General features: G+C 34.1%; 1 long non-coding RNA gene across 1 annotated transcript; it reads left to right on the top strand.

The window, feature by feature from the left end:
• The first annotated feature begins 7,869 nt into the window (after positions 1–7,869).
• On the top strand, positions 7,870–9,696 carry LOC148762198 (uncharacterized). Its single transcript, XR_016026890.1, has 3 exons — positions 7,870–7,964; positions 8,613–8,696; positions 9,532–9,696. It is a non-coding gene; the product is annotated as an uncharacterized LOC148762198 (long non-coding RNA).
• Positions 9,697–15,752: the final 6,056 nt, after the last annotated feature.

Genomic DNA, 15,752 nt, shown 5'->3' with positions numbered 1-15,752 from the left:
TTAGGTACACATAAGTAAGAATGATATGCGATCGAAATCGGTATAATTGAGATGAAGTTATGGTTCAAATTTAATAAGGGTGATAAAGGTATGCTTAGTGACTCGATATAAGAAATCATGATTGTGAAAGGTACTGTTGATCTGGCTTCAAAGGATAATAATTGCCATAAATAAAGCATTTAATTGAACTGAAGGTGAACGAGGTAAATAAATTGAATGTCCCTATAGAAGGAAAAAGGAATAGGATCATAGACGAAGATTGATAACGTAACATCGACGTGAATTCGAGGACGAATTCTATTTAAGTGGGGGAGATTGAAATGCCCCATACTTTTATATGGTGATAAATAAAGTTGGTCGGATGCGAATTGAGGCATAATAAGGAACTTTGGGAACCAAAGAGACAAGATAAAATTTTTAGAATAAAATAATATTTTATTAATAAAATAATATTAAAATATTAATATTTAACTGGATGTCGAAATTAGTCATGAAAAAGGATCATATGGTTGATCCAAGTGGGGGAGAAGATGTCAAGCCTGACTCTATAAAATACTTGTCCTGACATGCATGTGATTGACTGAATGTTTACATATTAGGAGAGCTCCGAAAAATTGCCAAAAGTCGGTACTGTACCTAGAGGTACAACAAAGTTGATTTAAGCCTCGAACTAGATCAAATAGAGAATTTAAGTGGAAATTAAGAATTTTAAAGTCCCAGAATGGTTTAATATGGTGATTTGGAGTTCGAGGATCAATTTGGAGTCAAATCAAATATTTCACTATCTTGGGGTAAAATGGTAATTTTGCCACTCGAGGACAAAATGGGGAATTATTTTTCAAAGATTTTGATCATATTTGACTTATTGGAGTGTGATTTGAGGTTGAGAAGTGAAAAATTGTAATTTCGGTATTTTTCAAAGTATAAGGGTAAAATGGTAATTTTACCACCTCAAGGCAAAACAGTAATTTTTCATCACCAGAACACTTGTCTAGCATATGGATTTTATCCAATTTTATCATGGATAATTGAAGGAATTTATATGGTGGAGAGAGAAAGCTTAATAATTAAGAAATAAAAACGGACCAATGAAATGGTGACACATGGCATATTTATAACCATTAAATATTTAGCTTTAAAATTAATACAAAATCAGCCCATTTCTCATTGATATGGCCGGCCAAAGAAGAACAAAGGAGGAAAGGAAAAAAACAAGAACCCTAGGTGGGAATATTGAAGAAAAAGTGTGAGATTTCAAGGGATTGTGCTAATAAAGGTAAAATTTCTTTGATTTTGACTTGTGATTTACACTACCCATGCTTTCTTTTTCATTTTTCATGGTTAGATTTCACGTTTTCATAGTGAATTCATGGCTGGTTGGAATGGGTATGGAGAGAGAATGAAGTTGGATTGATTTTGATTTTAAGTTATGTTAGTGTTTTTAGTTAGTTTATCATGTCTAGAAACAAACCAACAAGAAAAATTCATTTTCTCCCATTACCCATCATTGGCCGAATTTTCTAGGGAGCATATTGTGGCTGAAATTGATGATATTTCATGACATTTTGGTGATATTTGATGTTTGGTGAGGCTAGAAATTAAATGGGAAATTTTTGTGTGAAAATCTGAATTTTTGCTTAACGTATAGACATGTGTGATTATTGACCCAGGACTAATAAATTGAATCTCATTCATAGTCACTAAGGCAAATTAGGTATAATTGGAGTGTAGAAAGTGAGAAGAATTGATTTGGAGTTAAATTGGAGATTTTAGCCGATTAGACCGAGTATAGTGTGACTTAGGTCGAATATCACATTTGAGTGATTAATCGGACATTTTGCATCCCATCGCATGCATTCATTTAGATTTAGAGAGCCTGAAATAGTTTATGATAAATTGACACAATTTATTGAAATTCGTGTCACGTATGATGTATAAGTGGTGAGCTCTCTCACAAGGGTAAAGAGATTGTACCCGAAGACCGTAAATAGGAGTATATCGAACTCCTAGTACAGTGAGTAACCTTACTATCGTCTAAATTATCTAGAGTGGTTTTTATTCGATTTTGTGGATTTTATGGAAAATGAGTTTAAATGGTAAATCTTTTTGTTTTACAAACAAAACGTGTTTAAATAAAATGATTTTATAAATTGTCTTGAAATTGAATGATGATTTTGAAAATAGAGTAACTAGAGACCACTTGAGGTGTTGTAAATTCATGATTTGAATTGACTGGCTTATGACAATATTTGCATGAATGGCTGAATTGGTATTTGTGTTGAAATATATGAATTGTGTATTTAGCCTTGAAAGGCTGTGAATTACAATAATTACCATATCATGTTATTAAATTTTATTGATTGGTGGGATAATGATGTAAAACCCAACCCTATAAATACATGTCATGACATACATGCACTGAGTAGCATGTTATTATGCTAGGAAAGCACATAAGAAAAGACGAAACCCGATATCGTACCTAACGGTACACTTAAATTTATTTAACCTCGAACTAGTTCAAATAGGAATTGTAGGATGAAATTTAATATTTTATAGTCCATGAATGACTAAAAATGATTGTTCGGAGTTCGAGGGTTCATTTGGGGTAAAATTAGAAATTTTGATATTTAAGGGCAAAATCGTCATTTTGCCACCTAAGATAATAATTTGATCATGGAGTGAAATTTTTGACCAAGATTAACTATTTGGAGTATAATTTAATGATAGGAAGTGAAAAAGTTTAATTCTGGTGATTTTTGGAGTGTAGGGGCAAAATCGTAATTTTGCCACCCATGGATAAAATTTTAGATTTTGAGAGAATTTAGATCAAATTTGACAAATTGGAGAATGGATTGAGTATAAGGGGTGAAAAATATGTCTATGGACAATTTTTCAATTTTTGGGGCAAAAATGTAATTTTTGACTTTTACGGGGGCAAAAGTGTAAATTGTAAAAATTACTCCACCGAGACTTTGGATGAGTCTGAGAATTTTATCTAAGCTATGAATATATGAGACAAGTGTATGGTGAAAATTTGGAAACAAATGGATGAAATTTTAAAAATGGGCCAATGGGAAAGTGACACATGGCATTTTTTAATGAAATAATATTATTTTAATGAAAAGTCAGCCATTTAAACCCAAATTTTGAGTGCTGGCCGGCCATAAGGAAGAAAAACAGAGGAAATAGAGAGGAAAGGAAGAAGAAAAGAAAAACCAAAGAGAAACAAGAAAATTCAAAGAGAAATTCACGGTTTTCGACCGTTTACGCGTCTAACGGTAAGATTTTTCGATTTTAGCTTGATTTCTACCTTTCCTATGCCTTTATTTCCATTTAGCATGCTTGAGGAGAGAGATCAAAAAGTGATATCAAGGGCTGGACGAAATTCTAGGAGAGAGAAATTGAAATTTTTAGGTTTTGATTTTTAGTTAAATTGATAGTTTTAGTTAGTTAAATGTGTTTAGAAATTAAATTGGGCAAGAAATCAGTAAATTTTCACAATACCCACTCTTGGCTGAATGCTCAATGCTGTACAATGATGATGAATTGATTTTATTCTAAGGAAAATGAAGAGAAATGATGAAAAACGATTAAACGTGATAGAAAAACAAAGTAGAAAATTTACCGAGTTAATGTCCCATTTTTGGTCAAATTTTCCAAGGAAGGGAGTGAGCTGATTTTGTTGTTTTTAGAAGGTTATTGGCTGATATTTAATGGTTAGAAATGTTGGAGAGAGAATGGGATGATTTAGAGCTAAAATGGAGCGCGTTAGCAATTTATCGGGCAAAGTGCCAAAAATAGGTTAATACCGCATTTAAGCCGTTTTAGGCTATTGCATTTCATACCATGCATTAGTATAGGATTTAAGTTAATTATATAGTGATTTAGCATCAATGTGATGAATTGTGTAAATTTTTGTAATGTGTCTAGGAGGAGAGCCTTCCGGAAAAGGCAAAGAAGTCGTACCCGACGAGTAGTGATCGGGGCGCTTAGAAAGCTTTTATTTTGTACAAACGGTGAGTAAACTTATTATTATTGTAAATTATCTAGAGTTTATTTTAAATGCCCTTTATGTATTTTATGAAATGAGAACGAGATTAAAACGGGATTTTTGATGTTTTAGGAATAAATGTGACAAATAAAAATATATTGTATTGATTATGAAATTGAGTAATTGGAGGCTACAAATTGACTTGAAAAATATATATTTTCCTAGGAATGGCTTATGCGAAATGAGTATATGTGGCTATATTTTGTGAATGCATTGGGAAATTTATGTAAGTTGTTTTACTATGCAGGCTGGATAAATAAATAAAAGCCACGTTATACTGTCGAAATTTTATTAAAATTGGAGGGTTAGTCACTGCAGTGACGGGTTTCCGTGGACTGCCTATTAGAGGGGCACGGTAAACCCAGTTATATAGTTACTCCGGTTGTAGAGGCGAGGAGGGTAACTCCTGGGGTAGTATTAGAGCTCACTTCACGTCGAACCCCCACGTGAATGTGTAACTCGGCCAACGCCAAGGGACGGCTTGTTTTAAAAATAAAAGTGTGTTTCACGTGTGAATATTTTAACACCCTTGGCGGACTCGGTTAGATGCCTCGGCCAAGGTATCCCCGAGGATTAGTTTTGGCTTGAGCCTTGTTTTTATAAAAGACATAAGCCTTAACAATTGTTTTGGTAAATTACAAATATTTTATGGTTTAAGAAATAAATTGAAAACATTATGAAATGAGTTGAAATTTGTTGTTTAAACTTGCCTCCATTTTACTCGCCTTTAGATATTTATGATAATTTCTGTTTACTCATTGGGATTGCAAAATCTCACCCAACTCCTTTCCACCCATTTCAGGTTCAGTATAGACTGTAGATAGCTGATCTCATCGAGGACTACCATTGGATCTGCATTTTCCAAATCGTAGGTTCACAGTCCTCTTTACTTTTGTTTATTCGGAGGCCCTCTTGTTATTGTAAATTAAATTAAATATTTTGGCTTACTGTATTTCAGTATGTATAAATTTATTTAGCTTTTACGCTATAAAAATTATTCACGTATAACTTTATAAATATTGTTTTATAAGAAAATAGAATATTTCCCTTAATATTTCTTTTATTTTCTTATTTTATTCAAATAATCGTAATTTCGTTTTAAATGAAGATTTTAGACTTTTAAACTCATTTTGAATATGAATTATGTATTTTGTACTTGTATATTACGTTTTAGCCAATTTTGAAATTTTTGAGAAAAAATTACCAAAATATTCCTATGTGGCGAAAATTTTATTTTGATTGTTTTTGATCTAAAATAGTATATATTCTCTAAAGACTCGATATCTAACAATGATTGCTCACAAGAAAGGAAAGAAACTGATATGTAAGCCTTGCGGGGTTCCGGTTGGCATTCCGGATAATGAGTGTCAATCGGGACGTCGCGGCGATTGTCATGGGCCTGAGGGAGGTTCCGGGTCGTGACAAATGATGAGCTTACTGCAGTGGGCCGGTTTTCGTGGACCAGCCTATTAGAAGGGCACGGTAAACCTCATTATATCTTACCTTAGTATGAGAGGCGCTGGTGGATAACTTGTGAGGCTAACACTTTTAGAGTTCACTTCACGCCAAACCACCACGTGAGGGTGAACTCAGCCAACGCCAAAGAACGACTATGTTTTCAAAATAAAAACATAATTTATGCGTACATGACTTTTTAACAGCCTTAACGGACTTTGTTGGGATAGCGCTCGATCAAGGCATCCCTGATAACTGAATTTGAGTATAATTTTTGGCACGAGCCAAGCTTTTCAGGAAATGATAAGCCTAATTGTTTATTTGGTTAAAATAAGTTGAAAGGTAAAGAAATTACAATATGATGATTTATTTTAATTGTCTCCATTTACTCGGCTTTAGATATTTTAGATGGTATTTGTTTACTCACTAGGATTATATAATCTCACCACCCTCATTTCCATCCATTTCAGGCTCAGGATAGTTTGTAGATAGCTGATATCGTCAAAGGCTATAGTCGGCTTTCCTACTCCAAAAACCGTAGGTTTATTGCCTTTGTGCACTTTTATTCCTTGTGGGCCCACGAGTCACTGTAAAGTAAATTTCATATCCCGGATATCTGTATTGTAGTACGTATGAATTTATTTAGCTTTTACATTACAAAAAAAAAAATTAATTACCGATGACTCTATAAATATTGTTTTACAAGAAATTAAAATATTTTATTGAATATTTTTATTTTATTCAAATAGTTGCACTATCATTTTTAATAAATGTTTTAGACACTCAAATTTATTTTAAATCATGAAATATGTGTTTTCCACTCATCTACTACATTTTTAGTCGGGTTCGAAAAATTTTGAGGAAAAATGACTAAAATGCCCCTGTACGGCGAAAATTATTTTTCCACGATTTTGAAAGGGAAAAAGCTTAAAATTCTTTAAAAACAAGGTTTGGCGATGATTACTTATAGGGGAGATGAGAAAAATGATACTAAAACCCTGCGGGGTTCCGGTTGGCACTCTGGGTAAAGAATATCTACCGGGACGTCGCGGGGGTTGTCATGGGCTCAAGGGGAGTACCGGGTCGTGACAGTGCTTGCCAAACTTTTGTCAAAAGACTTAAAATTGCTCATCAATAGCCTTCAAAAGGTCTTTGATATTCTTGCATTCAAGTATAGACCCACAAATACTAATATTAATGCTAGTTTTGATAAACAACATACTCAAATGATTGGATTGTTGCCATCGTTCATATAAAGCAATCTCAACTGGCATACTAGTAGCTATAATTCCAACAGGCTCATCTTTTGAAGAGTATAGTCAAGATCAGTACACCCCAAATAAAGAAAAATTCTATTTTTCCATACTTTATAGTTGTCACCACTTAAGTAGGGAACATCAAATTTTTTATCAGATAATATTAAAGATTGAACTGCAAATAAATAAATAAATAAATAATCATGCTTACGTTACAAAATTGAGACACAACCATCAACAAAATGATATGCTTACCTATGCAAGATATATCAAAATAATAAATATGAATCAGCATGTCATTAAAATCTACCTATGGGCAAATATGTTAACGCAAAATTGATTCACTTACTTTATGATGAAACCAACCAATCATCAATATTTCTTAAGATTTGTGAGTTAATTAAGAAATAAAAATTAATTATTATTTCATCCAAATTTGTAAAGCCCGACCTTATAAAATACTATTCATGACATACATGTGATGATAGCATGATTGCATGCTAGGAGAATCCCGAAAAATTTACAAAAGTCGGTATTGTACCTAGAGGTACAACAAAGTTTATTTAATCCTCGAACTAGATCAAATAGGAATTTTCAGGTGAGATTAAGAGTTTCACAGTTCATGGATGACTTAAAATGGTAATTTGGAGTTTGAGGATCAATTTGGAGTCAAATCGAAATTTTCACTAACTAGGGGTAAAATGGTCATTTGCCACCTGAGGACAAAATGGAAATTTTAGAAAAGATTTTTTTGACCCCATTTGACTTATTAGAGTATAATTTGACTTATTGAAGTATGATTTGAGGTTTAGAAGTGAAAAATTTTAATTTCGGTATAATTTGGAGTATAGGGGTAAAATGGTAATTTTACCACCTCAGGGGCAAAATTGTAATTTTCCACCACCAGGATATTTTTTCCAGCACATGGTCTTCCTTTGTCTTCATCTTTGACCCTTGACTAAACATGTGGTGGAGATAAAATGTTTAAATTTTTAAAATTTTAAAAACGGGCCAATGACATGATGCCATGTGTCATGCCTTTATTAATTTATTATTTTTCCTTTTTAAAAGGCACAAAATCAGCCCATCTTCCACCCCATGGCCGGCCAAACCAGCAAGAAGAGAGAGAAAACAAAAACAAAACCCTAGAGAGAGAAAATCAAAGAAAAAGTGTGAATTTTCAAGGAAATTAAGTGAAAAAGGTGAGTTTTTTCTATTAAGCTTGAGTTTTCTTATTTCCAAGCATTTCTCTTTATTTTCCATGATTAAATTACATGTTTTCATGATGAATTCAATTCTGAAAAAATGGGTTAGGAGAGAGAAAATTGTTGGATTTATTTGATTTTAATTTATGTTAGTGTTTTTAGTTAGTTTAGCATATTTAGAAACAAAACAACAAGAAAAGAATTTATTTTCTCCCCCAACCATTAATGGCTGAATTTACCATGTAGTGAGTGAGGATGAGTTTGATTTTATTCTAGGAGAATTGGTTAAGGAATGATGAATTATGAGCCTAGAAAAATAATGGGAATTTTCGGAGCAAAAATACGAATTCTTACCCACTATGGGTATTTTCGTAATTTGCTGTTGGGACTGATAATTTGCACCACACTGAGGGACATTAAGTTAATTTGGGTTCAATTGAGGTATAGAAACTGAAAAGAATTAAATTGGAGTTTAAACGGACCCGTTAGGAATTTAATCGGGTGATAAGACGAATTAGGCCAATACCGGGTTTAAATAGTTACCAGTGCATTTTTGCATTCCATATCATGCATTGGTAATCTAAATTAGTTTAATTTTGATTTAGTACCAACTTGGTGAAACTCTCGATTTTGTATTGTGTCAAGGTGGTGAGTCCTCCGATAAAGGCAAGGAAATTGCATCCGAGGACTAGTAGACAGAGTGCTTCGAAAGTCTGCATTCTAGACATAGTGAGTAAACTTACTATCATTTTAATTATCTACGGTGGTTTTTAGATGCTTTCATGAATTCTATGGAAAAATGAATTTAAAAAGATAAATTTTCATGTTTTATGAATAAATGAGTTTCAATGAAATTAAATTATAAATTGTTTTGAAATTAATAGTGATTTTGAAAAATAGAGTACACGGAGACTGTTAATTGTGGCAATTTGATTGTTTAAATTAACTGGCTTATGAAAAATCGAGCATGATTGGCTAGTTGGCAATTGTATTGAAATGCGAATTGTTTGGTTACCTTGAAAAACTACGAATTACAAAATTGCCATATCATGTTATTGAGTTTTATTATATGGTGGATTATATATTAATTAATCACTGCAGTAGGGGGTTTCTGTGGACCAGCCTTTTAGAGGGGCACGGTAAACCCCATTATATTCTTACCTCGAACGGAGAGGCGCGTAGGGTATCTCCTGGGGTAAATTTTAGGGTTCACTTCACGCTAAACCACCACGTGAGGGGGAACTCAGCCAACGCCAAGGAACGGCTATGTTTTCAAAACAAAAACATGATTTATGTGAAATGTGAATTTTAATAGCCTTGGCGGTCTCGGTAGGATGCCTCGGCCAAGGTGTCCCCGAGAATGGATTTATGGCACAAGCCTAGATTTTTATGAGATTCATAAGCCTCTTTACGTGTTTTGAACAAAATGTGTTCTAATGCTATAACCCAGTTTATGATGATTTACTTTATTGTCTCCATGTACTCAACTCTAGATGTTTATGATGATGTTTGTTTACTCATTGGGATTTTATAATCTCACCACCCTCATTTCCACCCATTTCAGGTTCAGTATAGACTGTAGATAGCTGATCTCATAGAGGATTACAGTGGGATCTGCATTTTCTAAACCGTAGGTTCACAGTCCTCTTTACTTTTGTTTATTCGGGGGCACTCTTGTTATTGTAAATTAAATTAAATATTTTGGCTTACTGTATTTAAGTATGTATAAATTTATTTAACTTTTACGTTATAAAAATTATTCACGTATAACTCTATAAATATTGTTTTATAAGAAAATAGAATAATTTACTTAATATTTCTTTTATTTTCTTATTATATTCAAATAACCATAATTTCGTTTTAAATGAAGATTTTAGACTTTTAAACTCATTTTGAATATGAATTGTGTGTTTTGTACTTGTACATTACGTTTTAGCCAGTTTTAAAATTTTTGAGAAAAATGACCAAAATACCCTTGTGAGACGAAAAATTAATATTTTATTTGTTTAAAGTTGGAAACAGCTTAAAATATTTTAGAACACGATATTTGACAATGGTTGCTCACAAGGGAACAGAGAAACTGATAGTAAAGCCTTGCGGGGTTTCGGGTTGACATTCCGGGTAATAAGTGTCTACCGGGACACCGCGACGGTTGTCACGGGCTCGAGGGGAGTACCGGGTCGTGACATAATTAAACATGAAAATATAATAATCTCCATGTAGGGTAAAATTAACATATTAACATAATCAATTAGAATTTGATGTCAAAAAATCTAGATGTGATCATCATATATATATATATATATATATATATATATATATATATATATATATATATATATCAATACTTTATGTATGTATTATCATAATTGAAGATGCTGTGTGTCATGAGCCAATCTTTGTACAGGGCCGTGATGGGTTAGAAATGTCAAGGAGACTAAATCCTTTATGCTTTGAGGGGAAATGTCCCCATTTTAAAAAATATAATGGTACTTGGTAGCATACTTATAAAAGCTTGTTAAGTCTTGAGGGGAAAAACCTTTGAGGGAAAAAGTGTCCCCATTTCACACATTATAACGGTTCTTGGTGTCCTAGGAGTAAAAGCTCGTTAGCTCTTTATAAGGGGTGAGTAGTCGATGGATTATTAGGTTACTTCATTACTAAAGGTATGTTTGTAGCTAGCCATCAAGGGTTACCCCTATGGCCCGACATGGCACGTTGGTAGTCTTGATCCCTTTGTACTTACTTTCAATATTAATAAACATTTTTCTTTTATGTGAATTCAGTGGTTACGCGTATGACATTCGTTATGCCATATGATTTTGCTATTGCTTTTTCGTAAACTAACTTGTACCTACTATTAGTGTTTACTCAGATTTAATCAAATTCTTGGTTAGCTTGTATAGAAGTGTCCACCCAAGCACTACACAAGATACTTTGTACTTAAGCGAAGGGGTGTAGTCCGTGACAGTTAATATCAGAGCACGGATAAAACGTGCTTAGTGAAAAAGCAAGCATGGTGACAATGCAAAATGTATCGGAATACCATCAGAGAATTGATGAGCTAAAGGTTGCGATAAAGGCTCAAATGATCCCGCTTAAGCGAATGAATAAGATTGAGGCAGTTTAATGAGAATTGACTGAGATGATAAATATGTTGAGTGATGAGACTAGGGATGTGTTGAGCATTCTCCATGGTGAGTTTGGAGAATTAAAAGCTTAGGTAAATCTTTTGATTATTGCTACAAGTAATGTTAATGCAAACTTATGAGACAAAGGGAAAAAAAGCCAAAATGATAGAATCCAAGTGTTACGAAGAGGCCAAAAATGCAAAAAAGTTAGAAAATTTCCTCTTTGATATAAAAGAGTACTTACGAGTTGTCCGCACAGAGTAAAAAGATGAGAAAGTGGTGATGGCCACGATGTATCTTTTTTGGGGATATTAAGTTATGGTGGTATTCAAAATTTGTCAATGGAGAGTGCCCTATCAACACTAGGGTTAACCTCATGCGAGAACTAAAGTATTAGTTTTTTCTTAAAAATGTGGAGCGTATGGCACTGTGAGAGTTGGCTCAAATAGGATTTGAGTAAGAGTTTGTGGGGAACTTCTCCACCTTAATACTTGATATCAAGGACATGACCAAAAGGGACAAGTTATTCTATTTCTTTAAAAGTCTGAAACCATGGGTTAGGACAGAACCACAGCGACAGAAGGTACAAGATGTGACTTTGGTGATGGTAGTTGTTGATATTTTACTGATTATAGTAACAGCATAAATAAAAGAAAAGACCTTTCATCAAGGAATAATAGCTCTAGCTCCAACAGTGGAGCGAAATTTGTCAAAGTTAATAAACCCTCAAGCGAAAGAAGGGAAAAGGAAAACATACCACTCGTTAGAGATACATCTCAACCAAAGACAAATAGGACTTGAGCTTCAAACCACGACTCCTTATATCTTGTTTTCTATGTAATGAACTTGTTGAGAACTTGACTGTCCACACCGAGCAACCCTTAGTGCGATACGTACATCCAATCTAGAGACAACTTAACCCCGCACCTTAGTTGAGGAAAAACAAGATAAAGAAAGATCCTCAACGAGGTCTTATGTTTGTGGATGTAGTGTTGAATGGCAAAATGATCAAAGCCATACTTAGCACGGGGGCCTCGGACACCTTTATCACTCGAAAAGAATCTAAAAAATGTGGTTTCAACATTGAGAAAGACTTTGGGTAAATAAAAGCAGTTAACTCACCAGTTTCAACTATTATGGGGAACTCTAAAGACTTGAAGATTAAGATCGACCCTTAGGAAAAGGGTGTAAACTTCACTATTGCAACTATAGATGACTTTGATGTTGTTCTTGGCTTAAACTTCATGACAAAAACACAAGTTATTTCATGCCTTACTACTAGCTGTTTAATGTTTTTCAAGGAACAACCATGTATGGTATTTGTTATTTTTCTACCTAAAAGTAGGAGAAATATAATATTAGTCATCTAATTTAAGAAGGGGATTAAGAGAAAAGAACCTTCTTATGTGGCTATGCCTATCTACAAAGGTGTAGATAGTACAAACCCAATACTTGGAGTAAAGTTAGGTTTGGAAGAATTTGAAGATATAATGCCAGAATAACTACCTAACGTACTACCACCTCGACGAGTAGTGGATCCTGAGATAGAACTACTCTTGGGAGTCAAGCCTCTTGCAAAGGGGTTGTATAAGATGGGTCCCCTAAAACTAATCGAGTTGAGGAAACAACTAGACGTGTCAATACAAGTAGGATTCATCAGACTTTCAAAAACCCGAATATGACTCGTAAGGCATATAATTGAACAAGGTCTCATCTAAATAGATATGCAGAAAGTGAAAGCCATCAAGGAGTGGGTGACTCCTAAGAATATGACTGAACTTCATTTATTATTAGGGTTAGCCAACTATTATTGGAGATTTTTGGAGGGGTACTCAAAAAGGATGATCATATTCACGAAATTTTTGAAAAAAAAAAAAGACAAAAGTGGTGTTGGACACCTTAATGCAAAAAGCTTTTAAAGACTTGAAGAAAGTGATAATAATAGATCTTGTCTTGGCACTCCCAGATATTGAAAAGCCTTTTGAGGTGCAAATAGATGTATGAAACTTTGCTTTCGAAGGAGTATTATTATAAGAAGGACACTCGATCGCATTCGAAAGCGGAAAGTTGAATGAAGATGAGAGAAGATATAAGGCATAGGAATAAAAACTCTTAGCAATAATTCATTGTTTATAAATGTAGAGACACCACTTGTTAGGGTTTCAATTCATGGTTAAGATAGAGAATACCACAATTAGTCACTTCCTCACATAATCGAAACTCACAGCCATGTAAGTGAGATGGTAAGAGTTCCTGGCCAAGCTTGATTTTTATTTTCAAGCATAAAGCCAGAAGGGTTAACCAAGTTCCAGATGCCCTCGATATAAAGGTTGAATTTGTAACTCTTAGAGTGATAGCTCTAATCCCAACAAGCAGAGTGACCATAAACATCCACAACCTTATTGAAAAGAACTTGAAATGAGATTCTCATGCCATTGCTGTCATGAAATTAGTGAAGAGCAGGAAGTCCAAATATTTTTTGGTGGAAAATGGCTCTTACCAACAAGAGGGTCATAGATGAGACAGAAGTTGATGGGAAAATGTCACGATACTCCTTGGGTAGGACATCCAGGTTGGTATTGCACCATTGCGTTACTGAAACAAGGTTATTATTGGCCCTATATGCGGCAGGATGTGATGAAGTATACCAAGACGTGCCTTATTTGTCAATAAGATAAAGTAGAGAGACAAAAACTGGCGAGAATGCTTCAACGTTTACTAATACCAACAAGACCTTGGGAAAACATTTCCCTTGATTATATAATAATACTTCCTAAAGTTGGAGCTTTTGACATCCATTTTGGTGGTAGTAGATTGTCGTTTGATACGTTACGTTCATCTAGGTTCAGAAGTTTGGTTTTGCAGAAGACATGACGTGTATGGTTTTCAAACATTTGGTGAAATATTGAGGTGTCTTGCAGAGCATCATCAGTGACATGGATCGAAGGTTTTGTAGTTTTTTTCGGAAAGATCTCTTCAAGTTGTTGGGGTCAAAACTCAACATCTCTTCCAATTATAATCCTTAAAAAGATGGCCAAACAAAATACTTCAATGGATTACTGAAGGAATATTTGCTACATTTTGTACAAGCAAAACAAAAAAATTGGCCTACTCTACTAGATGTGGCCCAACTGCATTTCAACTCATAGAAAAGCTTCTCTACTAACAAAATCCTATTCGAAGTCATCACTAGATAACAAGTTAGACTTCCCCACATTTTGGTGTAGTCATATCAAGGTAAGAGCTCCCGAGCCTTTAACTTCACTAAAAATTGGAGATAAAATACAGAGATTGTTCAGGCATATTTAGAGAAGACCTTCAACCATATGAAGAAATGGATAGACTAAGGTTGAAGAATGCAGCACTTTAAGGTAGGTGGCCTTGTGTTGGTGAAAATGGTGCCCGAATAGCTCAAATTCCTAAGAAAGAGAGATTGATGACTAGTGTAAAACTATGAAAAGCTGGTAACAATCACTGCCAAGGTTGGGAAGACCTCTTACTAGATTGATCCACTAGAGTGGATGAAGGTACATCTAATGTTTCATGTCAGCAATCTAAAGTTATTTCATGCAGATTTAGTAGATGCAAGCAAAAGTTAAGCCACGAGAGTTGCCATTAGCACCAAGCCACCATCACAGTGCCAAGTAGAGGAGATTCTAGCAAAAAGGACCACGTTAATCTCTTGATAATTGGAAGGTCTTGGAACAAATAAAATCACCTAGGAGAGAGAGGCTGACCTCCACACCTTCAAGTAGAAGATTGAGGAATTCCAAGCCAACCAGTCAACGAGGCCATTGATAGATTGAGTAAGAGAGGATGTCATGTGCCAACCTTTGTATAAGGCCACAACTGGGTGGAATTGTTTAGGAGATTAAGTCCTTTATGCCTTAAGGGAAGTAGTGTCCTCATTTCACGCAATGTAATGGTTCTTGGTGACATAGGTGTAAAAGCTCGTTAGCTCTTTATAAGGGGTGAGCAATCGGAGGATCGTTGGGATGCCTTACTCGTAAAGGTATGTTTGTAGCTAACCATCTAGGGCTACCTCTTTGGCCCGACAATAGGGCGTTGTTACTCTTGATTTCTTTGTATTTACTTTCAGTATTAATAAAATATTTTTCTTTTATGTGGATTTAGCGGTTGCTTGTATGGCATTTGCTTTTTCATAAACTAACTCATGGCTATTATTGGTGTTTACTCAGATATTATCAAGTTCTTGGCTGCTTTGTGTGAAAGTATCCACCCAAGCATCGCAAAAGATACTACGTACTTAAGTGAAATGGCGTAGTCCGTAACATTGTGGCTACTTCTTAATTAATCAAATACACACTAATCATATGACATCAATACCATAAATTAAGATATTATTTAAAAAAAAAATAAACCTAACATAAATACTTAATTTTATTATGCTAATAACATCCTAATTAAAAATAGAATTAATTAGGACTAAGTAAAGTTCTTTTTTACTAATTAAATAGTCTAGCTTATTTACAAAAATTAAGACCTAGAAAACCAGATTAAGTCTAATTTATAATAGGCTTCAAAAATAAATTTCCATTAAAAAAATAAATGTCAAAATTTTATAATCTATATCTTAAATAGCCTAAACTTAAATCACGTGTCAAATTATTTATCGACAACGTAAGATTTAAAA

Source organism: Theobroma cacao, chromosome 6 (assembly GCF_053813885.1).
Source record: "Theobroma cacao isolate CCN51 chromosome 6, ASM5381388v1, whole genome shotgun sequence".
Lineage (NCBI taxonomy): Eukaryota > Viridiplantae > Streptophyta > Magnoliopsida > Malvales > Malvaceae > Theobroma > Theobroma cacao.
This window is presented reverse-complemented; position numbering and strand designations above follow the sequence as displayed.